This window comes from Carica papaya, chromosome 7 (genome assembly GCF_054855325.1).
Source record: "Carica papaya isolate Zhongbai chromosome 7, ASM5485532v1, whole genome shotgun sequence".
NCBI lineage: Eukaryota > Viridiplantae > Streptophyta > Magnoliopsida > Brassicales > Caricaceae > Carica > Carica papaya.
This window is the reverse complement of record NC_142315.1, coordinates 19,424,903-19,443,849: the sequence shown is the minus strand read 5'-3', so window position 1 is coordinate 19,443,849 and position 18,947 is coordinate 19,424,903.

The following is an 18,947-nucleotide window of genomic DNA, read 5'->3' as shown; positions in this document are numbered from 1 at the left end:
TAGATTGACTTCTTTAGTTTTATTCTCCACTATGTAAGCTAAATACCCTGAATATCCCTTCTCAAGTAATCGTTGAGCTTGAATGCAAGATATGAGACATGGATATTGAGGATCCTTAATCCCTTTGAATTTGAAGGCCTTGTCATTGGGAATATTAAAAGTCACCATCTTTCCATGACAATCTATATTGGCATGGTACGCAGCCAACCAGTCTATTCCTAATATGACATCAAAATCATGTATATTTAAGAGTATGAGATCTACTAATAACTCTCTGTTAGTAATTTTCACAATACATGCTCGACATACTATACTAGTGGTCAAGTCCTTATTGGCTGGGGTAGAGACAACTAATATATAATCTAACGGTGATTGTTCAATATTTAGATGCTGAGCAAACTCATGTGATGTAAAAGAGTGAATAGATCATGGGTCTATTAAGACCTTAGCCAAGATACTAGAGATAGTGAACATACCTTGGATCACATCTTGGGAGGCTGCAACATCTCTCTTTGTAACGACATATACTCTTCCTTGAGTTTTTGGCTTGATATGTTTTTTGCTGATAGGACACTCTTTGATGTAATGTTAAGTACTACCACATCTGAAGCATCCATTTGTTAGCTTATAGCAGGTTCTGCTACCATTGTTCTTTCTATAATGGGGGCATATCTGCTCTGACCCTTGTGTTGGGACTATGAGGTCCGTATTTTATCTTTTATTAGGTTGTTGTGGCTCATAAACATTCCTCTTAATGTTTGGTATGAACGGTCAAACTCGTTGGATTTGTTGTGGGACTAGGCTTGTATCCTCTTCTGCAATCTGGGCCCGTTCTAGTGTTTCTTGGTAGTCATTAATCTTCAAAATGGAGATTTTATCCTAGATCTCTTGACGTAAGCCTCTCTAAAACTTTATGGCTCTTAGGCTTCCATCTGCTACTAAGTTGGACACAAATCGAGCCAGCTCTATAAAAATTTTTGTATATTCTGCCACACTCATATTCTTTTGCTTTAATTCTAGGAACTCCATTTGCTTTTTATTTATTATTAAGTAAAAATTAAATGTATTTTTATATTTAAAAATTCTAACGAGATAGCTGTTACAAATATTATTAGTTTAATTATATTTGATCTGTTATACATACATATATTGTTACTTTAATCAAAATATATAGATATTTGTTACATATATAATCAATTTGGTATTTAAAATATAAGAAATATTTTAAAAAATAATATATCATGCAGTCGCTGCATAATCGATTAAATTTTTAAGCAGGACATTATTTTCTTTTAAATTATAATTAAATTATGTAATCGGTTAAAGTTCTTTTATATTGAAATAAAAATAAATTTTTATTTTTAAAATAAATATTATTATATTTAAAAATTATTTAACATATATAAAAATATTTCAAGAAAATGAGTGGCAAATTTCGATAATAAGTTCTAAATGGTTATCAAAATTGAAAGTCATAACAAGATGTTAAGTTAATACATATGAAACTTCTAAACAAAAAGCTAGCTCCAACATCTCACTCGCCCACATACTCTTTGTACTTCAGTTCCTTTAACAAAATTACATGAGAGTCCAATTATGCTCTCTTATATTTATATATATATGTATATGTATATATGGAGTAAAGCTTCAAAAAAGTCTCTCTCTTTATTAATATCTCCATTGAGTATATATACACATGTATATATATATATAGTGAATCTTAAAAAAATCCCCTTTTTTTCTCTCTCTCTATATCTATTTTATAAGAAATTCTCTCAATTTTTTTTTATCTCATTTCAGTAAAATTAGTAAATATATGCACACAAAACATACAAAACTTATATCCTCAACTTGAGTTCAGGAATATCTAAATTTTTGGTTTGGTGATTCTTCTTCACTTCCATAAAAGTAGAGGTTGAAAGAATCTGATGACATTTATGTCTGCGAGCGCCCGCGTGTATATAAGCGGTGTCTCGGTCCAAAGTTTTATCATGTGGTGGGAAAGAAAGAAAAAGGGATAGAGAGAGAGAGAGAGAGAGAGAGAGAGATAAGGAGTGAGGGGGATTTCCATCAGTTTTGTAAATTTAGTAAAAATTAATTAGAATAGTTGAAAGAATATGATGACTATATGTGCGTTAGTTAAATATATGTATGTTCTTTTAATTTTACACTAAATTAAATTCTTGAATAAAAAGAATAATATGAACCCACTGACATTTGCCTATGTTATATCATTCTATTCTCATTCAATATTTAATACTAATTATCATATTAAGTCAAATATATGTATGATTATGATGTATAACTAAGTAACATAATTAGGCCTATATTTGGAATAATTTAAAAATATTATTGAATTCATTTACGAATTATACATGGAACTGTAAGGTTATATATATATTAATCTAATAAGACTTACTAGATTACTAAATATATGAATTCATTTACAACTTACACATCAATTGGGAGATTGTATGTGTATATATAATGACCCTGAAAATTCTAAAAGAAATAAATTATAAATTTAGTGCGAAAACAAAATAAATAGTTAGGGTTTACATACCTTACACAATAACTGAAAGTACTAAATAGGGCTTACGAAAATAACTATTCTAAAAGAACAATTAATAACCAAGAAAATAAATTAAAAATAAACAACTGAACGTCCTACTCGCAATCCTCTTGTGGATCGGGCTCTGGATCCTGGTCCTCTTGATTTAAAATGGTTAATGAAAGAATGAGCTATACTAACCCAGTAAGAATATCACGCTACTCACTGATACAGAAATGAAGGTTGATAGAAATCATAAAAACAACCAATGGAGCTCTTAATTAAGCAAAATCGTTTATCATAAATAAAATCATTTACCGTCTACTTACCGTAGCAAAATTTCAAAAACAACCTATAGAGGCAATAACATAATACATATTATAATTTCATATGTAAGCGGTTGGGAATAACAATTTTCTCTTTATCAGACTACTCGTATCCATAAGAGTCTATAGGGATATCCCCACAATGTGTGAACCTTTTCCTTTAATATTTTTAATTAATGGGTTGTCTCCATACCCCGTCTAATATGAGTGCCAAATTACTAAACCTCGATATCCCGTCTGGTATGAAGGTGAAACGATCTGTCCCCATACCCCGTCCGGTATGAGCGCTAAATTATGAAACCTCGATACCCCGTCCGGTATAAGGCAATGTTTACGGTTGGGTTCCCTATGTACTTGGGCCGTCCAGCAACTCCTAGGATATCTAGTAAGGCTGTTGTTTCATCTATTCACTTAATTAAACAGTTTTTTTGACTTCGTTTAATTTTCAGCTTCTCAGTTCAACTATAATCACATGAAGCAAGCAATACATGCATTCAAACTATAAGATCAATCAATAAGGTATTATCATGCATTCAAACTGTAAAATAAATCAACAAAATCAACAGTAAATAATTTCCGGTTCTGGCTACATTAGTGACCTGTAATTAATCATGGATATTTTCTAAACTGCTTAAAAATACTGTATTATTATTATTAATTAGACTTCAATTCCATAACAGAGAATAAGGTGAGGGATTCTTACTCAAATTTATGTCTGAAATGCCAACCTTGTTGACTGTACCTACTAGCGGTCTCTGGGTTCCCTAAATTTTTCTTCGGAGATTAAAACACGCTTCAAGTACCTAGAAATATCTCCGAAAATCTAAAATTAGTCTTAGGACCCCTTTTTGGCCAATTCTAAAATTCCAGCACAGCAGCTCCGCCGTGCTCCGGTGACGGCACCGCCGCCCGCGACAGCGGTTTGCCTCGAGTCAACTATTTTTGGTTGTTTTCGACCGAATTTGGTCGATTTTGTATCAATTCCTGCGAGAAAATACGTTAAGAGCCTCGGTTGGCCGAAAAAAATCGAAAAAATTGAAACTCACTAGTGGCGAGGTTCTCAATGCGGCGGCTCCGCCAGCTCACCTTTGCATTTGGGTGTTTTGCTTCGGTCAACCTGTAGAGAAGAAAACGGTGATTACAATGGTGGAATAATTATGCAGAATAGGAATCAGGAAGGTCCTCATCGGAAGCAATTTTTACAATTTCCCACGGCAGCGCTGTCAGGCTTTGCCCGCATTTTTTGGTCAATTCATCGGTCTTTTTACTTCGATTTGGCCATGGGGATGTTTAAAATCGAATTTCAAGTAAATTTTTTTTTTACCACTTTTGGGTGTCGGAAGTGTCTCTGGCGTGGCGGCAACGGCGGTCGACTTCTTTTCGGCGGCTAAGTCTTCTTCTCTTGCGCCGGGGGGGGGGGGGGGTTTGGCGGCTAAGGTTAGGGTTTGATATTAAGAGAGTTATTTGTATCTGTCTTTTTTTAATCTGGACCGTCCATCATATTTGATCTGGATCGTCCGATCGCGATTAAATAAAGAGTGAATCTGAACCGTTCATCGCAATTTAATCTGAACCGTCCGATCGCGTCTGGGGAAGGAACGGATCCAGACTGTCCATGCGCGCGGGAACGAATCTGGATCTTTTGATCGTGGGCACGCAAATTGCCTGCGTGGCTTCCCGCGTGGCCTCCTGCGTGGCACCGCATCAACATCCCATGCCACGCGGCGTGCTTCGATTCGTCGAGAGTGCTGATTGGGCATCCTACATAACACAATTTTCTTGAATTGAAGTTTGACCCATAGTTTCCGAATTTCTTTCAAAAATATCTCTAGAACAAAAATTTTCACTCTTTTTTCTCAAAATTATTTTCAATTTCATCCTCCATTTAATTTTCTTCATTTTTACATCAATTAATAATTTAAAAAATAAAAAATTAAATTTTATACATTAAATAAAAATTCAAAAATTTTATTTACACACTAATTTTAAACATTTTAAAATTAATTAAGGGTATTACAACTCTTCCCCCCTTAAAAGAAATTTGGTCCCTCAAATTTGTCTCTCTCCCACTCAATCAAACAGTTGGGGATGTTGGGCTCTGAAATCTGATTCTACCATAGGATCTTAACAAAGAAAATTTTCCAATTACGGAGTACTCTGCTCTTTTGGTTCACAATACCGATCGATACTTTCTCGTAGGACAGATCCTCCTAGAGTGAAAGAGGCTCGTGGACCAAGACATGAGAGGAGTTCGGGTTGTACTTGTGTAGTATAGACACATAAAACAAATTATGGATCCTGAAAGATTATGGAGGCAGTGCCAGTCTGTAGGCAGCGGTGCCAATTCTATCTAAAATTTTAAATGGCCCAATGAACTGGGGGATTTAGCTTCCCCCTCTTGCTAAACCTACAAATTTTCTTGAAAGGAGTGACCTTAATGAATATCCGATCGCCTTCCTCAAATTCCAAATCTCTCTTCCAAGGGTCCGCATATCTCTTTTGCCTGCTCTGAGTCGTCTGAATGTTCTTCCTGATCTTAACTATTTTGGTTGTAGTCTTCTCTACGAGATCTGGGCCGAACAGTTTTCCATCACCCACTTCTTCCCAACATATCGGCGATCTGCATCGGTGGCCATACAGCACCTCGTATGAAGCCATGCCAATACTTGTTTGGTAGCTGTTGTTGTAAGTGAACTCTGTCAGGGGTAGATGGTCATCCCAATGGCCTTCGAAGTCAAGAACACAAGCTAAGAGCATATCCTCAAGTGTGCAGATCGTCCTTTCTGACTGTCCATCGATCTGAGAGTGGAATGCAGTACTAAGGGACAGTTTCATTCCCATGGCTTACTGAAAGTTAGACCATAATTGAGAAATGAACCTGGGGTCCCTGTCAGACACTACTATCACTAGTACTCTATGTAATCTGACTATCTCCTGGATATACATTCTTGCTAATTTGTCCAAGGGGTCGGTCATCCTGATGGCCAAGAAATGGAAAGACTTGGTAAGCCGGTCAACAATTACCCATATGGCATCATGTCCTGAGCGTGCCCTAGGTCATCTTGTCACAAAATCCATTGTGATATGTTCCCACTTCCACTATGGAATTGGTAATGGCTGAAATAGCCCGCCTGGGCATTGATGCTCTACCTTAACTTGCTGAAATACCAAACACTTAGAAACAAAGTCATCCACATCTCTTTTCATTTTGTTCCACCAAAATTGGGATCGCATACTTTGATATATCTTGGTGCTTCCGGGATGCATGATAAACTTTGAGCTATGAGCCTCTGTCATGATGTTCTTTTTCAACTCACTATCACTTGAAACACACCCTGTCCTAAAATCTAAGCAACCCATCAGTAGAGACTCGAAATTCTAGATTAACTTTCTTTTCTGCATCTTTCTTGAGGGCTGCTAAGGTGGAATCGACAGACTGAGCTTCTTTTATTCTTTGTATCAACTCAGGTTGAATAGTCAGGTGGGCCAAACATGTGACTCTCTTCAGGTCCTGAAGTCATACTTGTTGTGCGGCCCCTATTACTTTGCATTCTGACACCATCAAATGAGCTAATATACCTGCACTTTTTCTACTGAGTGCGTTGGCTATCACATTGTCCTTACCCAAGTGATATAAGATGTTGCAATCATAGTCCTTGAGGAGTTCTATCCACCTTTTTTGATGTATGTTGAGATCATTTTGAGTGAATAAGTGTTTCAAACTCTTATCATCGGTATAGATCTGAAAGGTCTCCCCATACAAGTGATGGTGCCAAGTCTTTAAGGCGTGGATAATTGTAGCAAGTTCTAAGTCATGAGTGGGATAGTTTTTCTTATGACTCTTCAAATGCCTGGACCCATAGACTATAACCTTCCCATACTGCATCAAAACACAACTCAACCCTAGGTAGGAGGTATCACTATAAATTGTATATCCACCCGATCCTCTCGGTAAGGCCAACACAGGTGCAGTAGTCAACCATTTCTTTAGTTGTAAAAAACTTTTTCACAGTCCTCGTTCCACTTAAACTTGATATTCTTCTTTATGAGGCGAGTAAGAGGAGCCGCTAGGTAAGAAAATCCTTCCACAAACCTGCGGTAATAATCCGTCAACCCTAGGAAGCTACGAATTTCCTTGACTGAGGTTAATTTTTCCCTACCAAGTATGGCTTCAACTTCTTTTGGATTCACTGACACTCCATCCTTTGATATGATGTGCCCTAGGAAGGTAGTCTGCTCAAGCCATAACCCACACTTACTCAACTTTACATACAACTTATTCTCTCTAAGAACTTGCAAAACCTGAGTTACATGACAAGCATGTTCCTCTCTGTTTTTTGAATAAACCAAGATATCATCGATGAATACAATGACGAACTGATCCAGGAATTCTCTAAAAATCCTGTTCATCAAGTCCATGAAGATCGCTGGAGCATTGGTTAATCCAAATAACATGACCAAAAACTCATAATGTCTATACCTGGTTTGAAAAGTTATTTTGGGAATGTCTTCTACCCTGATATTTACTTGATGGTAAACTGAATGCAGGTCTATCTTGGAGAAGACCTGGGCACCCTGTAATTGATCAAAAAGGTCATCGATCCTGGGGATGGGGTATTTGTTTTTTATCGTGACTCTGTTAAGACCTCTGTAGTCAATACATAACCTCAACACCCATATTCATTTCTTGCAAACGTGACTTCGAAACCCCAAGGGGACACACTATGTCGAACGAATCCACTGTCCTGCAATTCATTGATCTATTTCCTCAGTTTCTCCAGCTCAACATGACTCATGCGGTAAGGAGCAACTGAAATACGCTGGGTGCCTGGCTAGAGGTCTATGGTGAATTCGACTTCTCTGTCTACTGGCAGTCCAGGTAGTTCATCCAGGAACACATCTAGAAAGTCCCCGACTATCAGAATCTCTTGAATATAAATTTTTTTCTTGAGTTTGCCTAGTTAGAGAAAGCAGCCGGGTTAAAGTACTTAATAATAAAAAAATTTATCATAAGGGAACAAATGTTAAAGAATTTTATTAATTTGTAAATGACTCCTCATTAAGAGGGTTGAATACAACCTTCTTGCGAAAATAATCTACGGTGGTGTGATACGTTGCTAGCCAGTTCATTTTTAAAATTACATCAAAGTCTCCGATGTCAATTTCTATTAGGTCCATACTCAATTTCTTATCTGCTATATCTACGGCACATGCTCTGTATATAACCTTCCCCAGTAGTGTTATACTCCTAAGAGTAGACACAAATAACACATAATCAAAATTTTCAGGTAATATATTTAATTTTGATGTAAAAATATGTAAAACAAATGAATGCGAGGCACCAGTATCAATTAAAACATGAGCAAGATGGTTATAGATAGTATACATACTCTGTACCATGTCCGGGTTGGCTTCTGTATCCTACTGAGTGAGGTTGTAAGCCCTACCCTAGATAGGAGGTCTGGCCTAATTTTGGTTCCTCGGGTACTCCCTTGCATAATGTTGGGCGTTACCACATATGCGGCAGGTGTTGTTGAAGCGATAGCAGGGTCGGTCCCCATGATCCTTGCCATAGTGCTGACAGGTCCTACCGTGCCCTGTTGCTGGAACCTGAGGGGGTCATCAGCCTGAGTCTCTTGTTCTGTTGAACAGGTGCAGTAAGTGCTGGTCTGCGATGTGGAGCCAAGAGCCTGAGGTTCTCTACTGCTGGAGGGAAAATGCAAAGATTCCTCTCTACTAACTTTGCTTTGGCTAGAACAGCCGAGTACGTACTAAGCTCGAACACATATAATTGTTGTCTGATCTCAGGACGAAGACCCCACTCGAACTTTCTTTCCTTTCTACCTTCATCCATCATGCTCTCAGGGGAATACCAGCCCAACTCTAGGAACTTCTGAGTATATTCTGATACAGTCATGTCACCCTAGACTAAGTGTGCAATCTCCATCTCCTTCAGATGTCAGAGATGCTCTGAAAGGTACTCTGTATGAAAGGCTGTCAGGAACTGTTCTCAAGTGACTAGAACGGGCAGGGTGGCCTGTTTGAGTTGCCACCAGCGGCCTACCTCTCCCATCAGCATGTAGATAGCAAGGATGACTCTTTGTTCAGGAATCACCCCAAGAGTCGTGAAGGCCTTCTCTGTCTCAACTAACTAGTACTTGGCATCTTTAAAGGAAGATCCTCCTGTAAAAGTAGATGGGTTTAGTCTTTTATACCTCTCAATGTAGCCTGGGTCCATATTGGGAGGAATTGGGTCCCGTGGAAGAGGGACTGGACTGTGCTGAGGATGGACTAGATGGTCATGCGGTGGTATTGGATGATATGGTGTCGGTACCAAATTATACTGTGGTGGTACTAGGTGATGCAGTTGGGGCACCGGGCCATACTGTGGTGGTGTCGGGTGGTACTGTGGTGGGACACTGGATACTATAGTGGTGTCGGGTGATATTGTGGAGGAGCAAAGTCGTACAGGAGTGACTCGAGATCCTCTCGATGCGAGGTAGCTCAACCTGTGGCAGCGGGGGAGAGTCAGGTAGCTCTTTCCTTTCCTCCCGGGCCTGCTGGGCAGCGATGAGTCTCTCCAGCATCTCAAATGACTGGTCAACATCCTCTCGAAGTGAACCCTCCCGGGCTGCTCGGTTTAGTGGGGTCTTCCTCTCCTCATCAATCTGTACCTGCATTTCATAAGGAATGGCTGATTGATAATTCATTATTTTTTGTGTTTCCTAAGAATTTTGTGTAAGGAATGGTTCCGAGTAACGCTGCTCTGATACCAAGTGTAACGACCCTGAAAATTTCAAATGAAATAAATTATAAATTTAGTGCGGAAGCGAAATAAATATTTAGGGTTTACATTTTTTACATAATAACTGAAAGTACCAAATAGGACTTACGGGAATAACCCTTCTAAAAGAACAATTAATAACTAAGGAAATAAATTAAAAGTAAACAACTGAACGTCTTACTCGCAATCCTCTTGTGGATCGGGCTCTAGATCCTAGTCTTCTTGATCTAAAATGGTTAATGAAAGAATGAGCTATACCCAGTAAGAATATCACGCTACTCACCGACACATAAATGAAGGTTGATAGAAATCATAAAAACAACTAATAGAGCTCTTAATTAAGCAAAATCGTTTATCATAAATAAAATCATTTACTGTCTATTTACCGTAGCGAAATTTCAAAAATAACCTATAGAGACAATAATATAGCACATATTATAATTTCATATGCAATCAGTTGGAACAATAATTCTCTTTTATCAACATACTGATATTTATGGGGGTCCATAGGGATGTCCCCACAATGCATGAACCATTTTCCTTAATATTTCCAATTAACGGGCCGTCCCCATACCCTGTTCGGTATGAGCGTCAAATTACTAAATCTCGATATCTCGTCCAGTATGAGGATGAAATTGGTCATCCCCATACCCCGTCTGATATGAGTGCTAAATTACCAAACCTCGATACCCCGTCTGGTATGAGGCAACATTTACGGTTGGGTTCCTTACGTACCTTATCCGTCCACCATCTCCCAGGATATCCAGTAAGACTATTGTTTCATCCATTCATTTAATCAAACAGTTTTCCGACTTCTTTAATTTCTAGCTTCTCAATTCAACCATAATCACATGAAGCAAGTAATACATGCATTTAAACTAGAAGATCAATCAATCAAGTATTATCATGTATTCAAACTATAAAATAAATCAACAGAATCAACAGTGAATAATTTCCAGTTCTACCTCCATTAGTGACCCATAATTAATCATAGATATTTTCTAAACTATCCAAAAATACCGTATCATTATTATTAATTAGAATAAGGTGAAGGATTCTTACTCAAATTGATGCCCGAAATGTCAAACTTGTTGATTGCGCCTTCTGGCAGTCCCTGGGTTCTTTGAATTTTTCTTCGGTGTTTAAAACGTGCTTCAAGTACGTAGAAATATCCAAAAAAATCTAAAATCAGTGTTAGAAACCTTTTTTTGGCCAATTCTGGAATTCCAGCACGATGGCTCCGCCGTGCTCCAGCGACGGCACCACCGCCTGTGGTGGTAGTTTGCATCGAGTCAGCTATTTTCGACCATTTTTGTATCAATTTATGCGAGAAAACATGTTAAGGGCCTCGATTGGTCGAAAAAAATAAAAAAAATCGAAACTCACCGGCAGTGGAGTTGTCCGATGTGGCGGCTTCGGCGGCTCACCTTTGCGGTTGGGTGTTTTACTTCGATCAACCTGTAGAGAAGAAAACGGTGATTATAATGGTGGAAGAATTATACATAACGAGAATCGGGAATGGTCTCATCGGAGGTAGTTTTTGTAATTTTTTACGACGGCGTCGCCGAGCTTTGCCCGTAATTTTCGGCCAATCTGCCGGCCTTTTTGCTCTGATTTGGTCATGGGGGTGTTTAAAATCGAATTTCAAGTAAAGAAAAAAATTTGTACCTCCTTTGGCGGTCGGAAGTAGCTCTGGCACGACGGCGGCGACGGTCGACTTCCTTTCCAGTGACTGGGTCTCTTCTCCGGGAGGGGGGGGGGGGGGGTCTGGCGGCTAGGGTTAGGATTTAGTGTGAAGAGGGTTATTTATATTCGTCACTTTTTAATATGGACCGTCCATCGAGTTTGATCTGGACCATCCGATCGCGATTAAATAGGGAGTGAATCTGGACTGTTCATCGCGATTTAATCTGAATCATCTGATCGCGTTTAAATATAAAGTAGATATGGACCGTTCATCCCTTTTAAATCTGATCGTCCGATCGTATATGGGGAGGGAATAAATCCGAACCATCCGTGCGTGCGGGAACGAATCTAGACCGTTTGATCGTGGGCATGGAGATCGCCCGCGTGGCATTGTGTCAGCGTCCCTTGCCACACGATGCGCTTCGGTTCGTCGGGGCTGCTGACTGTCCATCCTGTGTGGCACAATTTTTTTAAATTGCGTTTTAACCTCTAGTTTCTGAATTTTCTTTCAAAAATACTCCAAAAACTTAAAATTTCACATTTTTTTTTCCAAAATTGTTTTCAATTTCATCATCCATTTAATTTTTTTCATTAATTAATAATTTAAAAAATAAAAAATTAAATTTTATACATTAAATAAAAATTTAAAAAATTATGTTTATACACTAATTTTAAATATTTTAAAATTAATTAAGGGTATTACAGTATATATATAATTTTAGCAAAATTTTAAATTGAAAGAATCTCATGACAATAGGAAACCCGCCTACGGGTGACGTTTAAGGATTAATAATTTGGCATTTTCCTAATATATATATATATATATGGTAATCTAGTAAGACAAGCATAAGCTAGTGTCATTTAATTAAAAGATAAATATGTGTACTGGTTTTTTCCTTCTTCAGTTCTCCCAAACCAAACCAGCATTTATACTTTTTTTTTTTCGTCTTCAACTTCCTAAATCATATAAGCATTTATGCTTATTTTTTTCTTCTTCAAACTCCCAAATTGTGTCAGCATTTATATTGGTTATTTTCTTCTTCAACCTCCCAAATCGTGCCAGATGGTTTTTTGCTTCTTTAACCTTCCAAATCATGCCAACATTTATACTGATTTTTTCTTATTCAACTTCCCAAATTGTGCCAGTATTTATACTATTTTTTTTTCTTTAACCTCTCGAATTGAGAAATTATACTAGTGTTAAAGAAGAGCATTTATACTGGTTTTTTCTTCTTCAACCTCCCAAATTCTGCCAACATTTATACTCTTTTTTTTCATCTTCAACCTCCCAAATCATGCCAAGATTTATACTAGTTTTGTTTCTTCTTCAACCTCCCAAATCAAACTAGCAATTATACTGGTTTTTTTTTTCTTTTTTAACCTCTCAAATCGTGTTAGTATTTATATTGATTTTTTTTTTCTTCAACCTCCCAAATTATGTAATCATTTCTATTGGTCTTTTTTCTTCTTTAGTCTCCTAAATCTTACGAGCATTTATATTAGTTTTTTTCTTTTTCAACCTCTTAAATCATGACAATATTTATACCAATTTTTTTTGTTCAACCTTCCAAATCGTACTAGCATTTATTCTATTTTTTTCTTCTTCAACCCCCCATATCGTAACAACATTTATACTTTTTTTTTTCTTCTCCAACCTACCAAAAATAAATAATAAGGAATTAATGCCAGCAGAAGAGATTTAATAGTTTATGTTTCCTTATGAAAATTGTTTTAATCTAAATTAAAAGACATTTATATATGTATATACATTTGTAATGGCATTATCTTTGTTGGGATGCTGACAGAGTACCAAAAAGTTTCTCTTACTTTTACCTTCTCTCTCATGGAGACCCAACATTAGAGTTGTGCATACTTCTCAGCCCCTATTAAAAGATTGGACTAAATTGGGTTGTTTGATTTAATTCCAATGTATCCAGTAATAATAAAAGGAAAAAAAATTCAACCTTCCAAATAGTTCCAACAATTATGCTGTGTAAGATCCCACATTTACACAAACTCAACATCTTAAAAGTATTCATTCATCCATTTTATATCGACTATTTATAACCTAACATCAAATGAGATTTTCCACTAAAACAAAACTCATTACAAGAAATTAAAATATGATATGTATAGCCTTTCATTCATCTATTATCTCATCAGTGTACGTCCTACTGTCTCCTCCAATGTATACTCATAGAAGACTATATTTCTCAACCTAACCACATTAAAAATCCTTTCTTTTCAGCAGCTAATCCCACTTGACATGCAGTAAATACATCAAACTAGAAGAAGAAATATACTAGTTATTAATCCATCCAAAGTGTAATGTTAGTTTGTGTACATTTTGACTCATGGCTAGGCTCCAAATGCTCTTAGATTTGTTCCTGCTTAACTGTCTCTGTAATATAATAACGAAATGAGCTATATAGCCCAGTAAAATCAATTTAAAACTTAAACCAACATAATTGAAATATATGTAAAAAAATTCCCCCATTTTCCTCAAGAACTTCCCCCTCCCTCAGTTTTGCTCAAGTCTATCTAACTCTCTATCCTCCACAACACCTATCCTATTCTCCACTAGGTACCCTTTTATTAAGAAAAATTCATAACAGCAACTCCCAACTTCTAATCATGTCTACAACTTCTTTATTTTTTTTCCTTCTCATAAATTCTCTTTCTCTACCTAGGCATTTTCCTGCATTCGTCCCTTCTAAATTTTCATGTCCTATATAATTTAATGGTGCATACAACCACTCCCAACTTCTATTCTAACTTGCACCTCCCTGTTTCCTTTCTCATAATTTTCTCTCTATGTTTATCTTTCTCAACCTTTCCTCTACTCCTACACTTATCCTTCTCGATGAACCTAGTAAGTTTGCTCTCTTCTCTATTTATTTCACTCTTTCTCTGCCCCTCCCTTCTCCTACACTACCCCATCTCAAATAGACCCCAACCAGTTTGCTCTCCTCTATTAGTCCCACCATTTTTTAGCCTCTCCCTTCTCCTACACTCATTTTGTATCTGGCAGACCTGTCAGGTTGTGATCCCTCAGTTTCCTCTCACTTGGTCTCTCCCTTCACCTACACTCCTCCAATCTCAGGTAAACTCGTTTGGTCTATATTCTCTCTTCTTTTATTTCTTTTCCCATTCTAAATGTTCCACCTCTTTAAATCATTCCCATCCCATGCAGTCCTATCTCAATCAATTCAATTTCAAAGCATTCTCAATATTTATTTGCACATGAATTGTTAATATTTCATTAAAACCCAATTACTTGGTTCCACCACACACACACATTCATAACATTTTAGTAAATGCAAAATCAACAAAACATCACATGTAGTCATTATTAATGTATTTCACACACACTGTGATAGCTTGAAAATACCTATGAGTTAATTTCTTATATTTAATTTAGTTTTATATGTATTTGAAAATATATAATAAGGTTAAGGATATAGTTTAGAGTTAAACGAAAAAATGATGGATGAGGATGAAGGAGCTAGAATAAGCATGAAGAGGTATGAAAAAAGGTGAGAACCTTTTAAATGAAGTGGTATAATGAAAAGTGGTAATTATTAGATAAAATGACATATTAGAAAATGACAACTTTTAAATGAAGTAACATGTGAAAAGTAGTAACTTTTAGATGAACTAACATCATTAGAAAATGACAACTTTTAAATAAAGTGACATGTGAAAATTGGTAACCTTTTAGATGAAATGGTTTGTGAAAAAGCCTTTTAGAGAACGACAGGTGAAGAGTGGTAACCTTTTAAGTGAAGTGACATAATGAAATATGATAATTTTTAGATGAAATAGTATAACGAAATGGTGGCAACCTTTCCCTCGTGGCTCCTTACTTATATAAATATGGGATAGTAGAAGGGAGAAAGAGACATTCTGATGAGAGAAAAATAGTGAAAAACATAGAGGTGATGGAAGAAGAGGAAGTATGAAATGTGTTATTTTTTAGAGTATTTTAAGGTTTCAGATAAAAATCTTAGGAAAACTTTGCTAAATTTGTGAGAGCAGAGAAAGAAGAAGAGACAAGGAATAGGGCTCACGATCAAAAGGGGTAAGCTTTTTCTTAAGTTTTGAAGTTTGGTTTCTCTTTGATTTTTATAATTAGTTTTTGAGTATTGTGTTGGATATTTTTGAGTCAAGAAAGTGACTAAAAATCATTCCAAAACTCTGTCAAATTTTTTTAGAGAAAAAAGTCATAAATAAAACAAGAACTCTGTTTGAATTAATACTATGACTGCTAAGGACCTAAGGTAAATGAATATTATGGATTCATAGCCTACGTAGTTTTGAAGTATTTTACGTATTTTCAGTATAAAAATGTGCACGTGTTTAATCTGTTTTCTGGATTTGCTAAGTAAGTATTTATTAAAGTTTTACTTCAATATAAGTGTTATTTCGCTTTGTATTTTTGAAATGTGATTTTGATATATGTGCATCACTCATTATGGAAAAAAGTTATTCCAAAAGCACCTGCATTATGCTAGACTTCAATCTGGCCATATATAACCATTCCATATTCGGGTGTATTGGCGAAGTAATAAGTGTGTACCCATACATAACCATTTCGTGTTTGGGTGTATGGAGAAACAGTCTAATTTGTGTGCCTTAACCGTTCCGTGTTTGGGGGGTCACAATATTTTAAGGTATTCATGTATGACGTTTCTTGTTCGGGTACATAGAGAACCAGTGATAAGTATCTGTGCCTACACATAATGTATGGTAAATAATTGATCTTCCATAATAGTGATGAAGTATATAACATGAATATGTTTTCTGATTTATGCTTTCGTCTTCTGATTCGTATCTATTTTGGAAATATTATATGATATATGTTTTGTTGTGTGTAAAGAAAGTATATGTTGCATGTAATATGCTGTGTTTTCATAATATTGCTTATTGCGATATTTTATCTCACCCCCTATCACCCTCAAGATATTGAAGATACCGCTGCAGAGTGAACGGTGATATGGAGAAAATTTCTGAAGGCTAGACTCTAATATTAAGGTTACTGTTTTATATTTTTGTTTAGTAATGTAAGTAAAGAAATTTAGAGTCTCGTACATATATTTATGTTTTATATTTAAGGGATGTAACGCTTCTGCGACTCTTTTATAATTAATAAAGTTAAGTTATTTTACTTAACTTGAGTCTTTTATGATTTAAGGAAGTATGCTCCACTCATTACCTTATAAGACGGAGTGTGGTCCATGATACACACACAAGTCGTAAATTAACACTAAAACTTAGGCATAACATAATTTTGCAAAAACACTATTGAACTCATATCAAAATCAGTTCTGTGGCCTCATAAATGGCAACACATAACTACATACATCACCCCTGTATAGATATTAATATATTTATTCTGGCAGTACTTTTATTTTAGTCAACCTATTTTTCTTGCACCCCTCCCTCAAATTCTATAATGTTTTACCTATTTCAATCGATATCTTCGGTAACCATCCATCTCCCTACCATTTCGACATTGTCACTAATCAATTCTTTTGTTTCCTACTGTTTTATCATTTTTATTTTCTTCATTTCCCTTCTGGTTTTATTTTACCATTTGTCTTTTGTTTTCCTCTCATCCTCTCCCTTACCCTTCTATTCCCTAAATCCACTGTAAATTGTCTACAGTTTAAATGCTATTATTAACCATATTTCCCCTAATTCAACTTCTTTGTAGGCCCTTAATTACATCATTATTTCTTCCTAGTATGTGTACACAATCTCATCATGTTCCCTTATGAGATCTCCTACTTTGTTTTCACTAATTTGCATTTCTCAAGTCAGATTCACCACTAAACTTCCATATTTAACTAGACTAGAAATCATACTAGCTCTTCATGAATTCATTACCCTCAACACCATCCCTACAACAAGGCTTCTTCCCTCCTTTGCAAGATTGACAACTTCCACTTCCCATCCACCATTTACCTCAAATTCTCTCTACTATTTTACTTCATAAAATATCTTACATCATCATATCAATTCACAAGACATGCACATAAGGAAAATCACAAAAAAATTGAAATTCACAATATATGAAATTTATTTATACGCATTTCTAATTCAGGTTTCAAGAGAAAATTGATCTTACATTCCGTTGGATGATTCAACTATTTTTCAACCTAGCCTTCACAAAGATCACCATCCTATTTCTTTTTTCACCTCTCTTGCTTCACGGTTCTGTTTCCCTCGTTCCTTCTCTTCCTCTCCACAACTCTCTCTTTCCTTAGGTTTTTTTTCTTTTTTGTGATCCTTTTCCTATTTATAGTAATCTAGATTAAATATGTGATACCTTGAAAATACTCCCGAGTTAATTTCTTATGTTTGATATATTTAATTTAGCCTTAACATGTGTTTGAAAATATATAATGAAATTAGGAACATATTCTAGAGTCAAATGAAAAAATGATAGATAAGGATGAAGGAACTAAAATAAGCATGAAGAGGCATGAAAAAAGATAGAAACCTTTTAGATGAAGTGGTATAATGAAAAGTTGTAACTTTTATATGAAGTGATATAATGGAAAGTGTCAATTTTTAAATGATGTGACATATGAAAAATAGTAACTTTTAAATGAAGTGACATATCAGAAAGTGATAACTTTTAGATGAACTAACATATGAAAAGTAGTAACCTTTTAGGTGAACTGGTATGTGAAAAGACCTTTTTGATAAAACAATATGTGAAAAGTGGTAACCTTTTAGATAAAGTGATATGATAAAATATGATAACTTTTAGATGAAATGGTACGACGGAATGATGCCAGCCTTTCTCTCATGGCTCCCCACTCCTACAAATAGGGAATGGGAGAAGGGAGGAAGAAACATTCTTGATGAGAGGAAATAGTGAGAAGTAGAGATGTGAGAATAGAAAAAAGAGTAGAAGTTTGTGATTTTTGAGAGTATTGTGAGGTTTAATATAAAAGTCCTTGGAAAAAATTTGCTAACTTCGTGAGAGTAAAGGAAGAGAAAGAGAAGAAGAGGAAGGCTCACGGTCAAAAGAAGGTTATAAATCGTTAAAAAGCTAAATCTTTTTTTAAGTTTTGAAGTTCAATTTCTTTTTAATTTTAGGGATTAGTTTTTGAGTATTGTGTTGGATATTTTTTAGTGAAGAAATTGATCAAAAATCATCACAAAACTCTAATAGATTTTTTAGAAAAAAAATCATAAATAAAGTCGAAACTTTATTGGAATTAAGATTATGACAGCTAAGTACCTAAGGTAAGTGGATAATATGGATTCATAGCCTACGTAGTTTTAAAGTATTTTATGTATTTTCAGTATAAAAATGTGTAAGTGTTTAATTTGTCTTTCATATTTGCTAAGTAAGTATTTGTTAAAGTTTTACTTCACTATAAGTGCTATTTCGCTTTGTGTTTTTGAAATATGATTTTGATATGTGTACATCACTCATTATGAAAAGGAGTTGTTCTGAAAGTACCTGTATTATGTTAAGGCTTTAATGTGGCTATACATACCGTTCCATGTTCGGGTGTATTGGCAAAGTGATAAGTATGTACCCGTACATTATCGTTATGTGTTCGAGTGCATGGGGAAACAT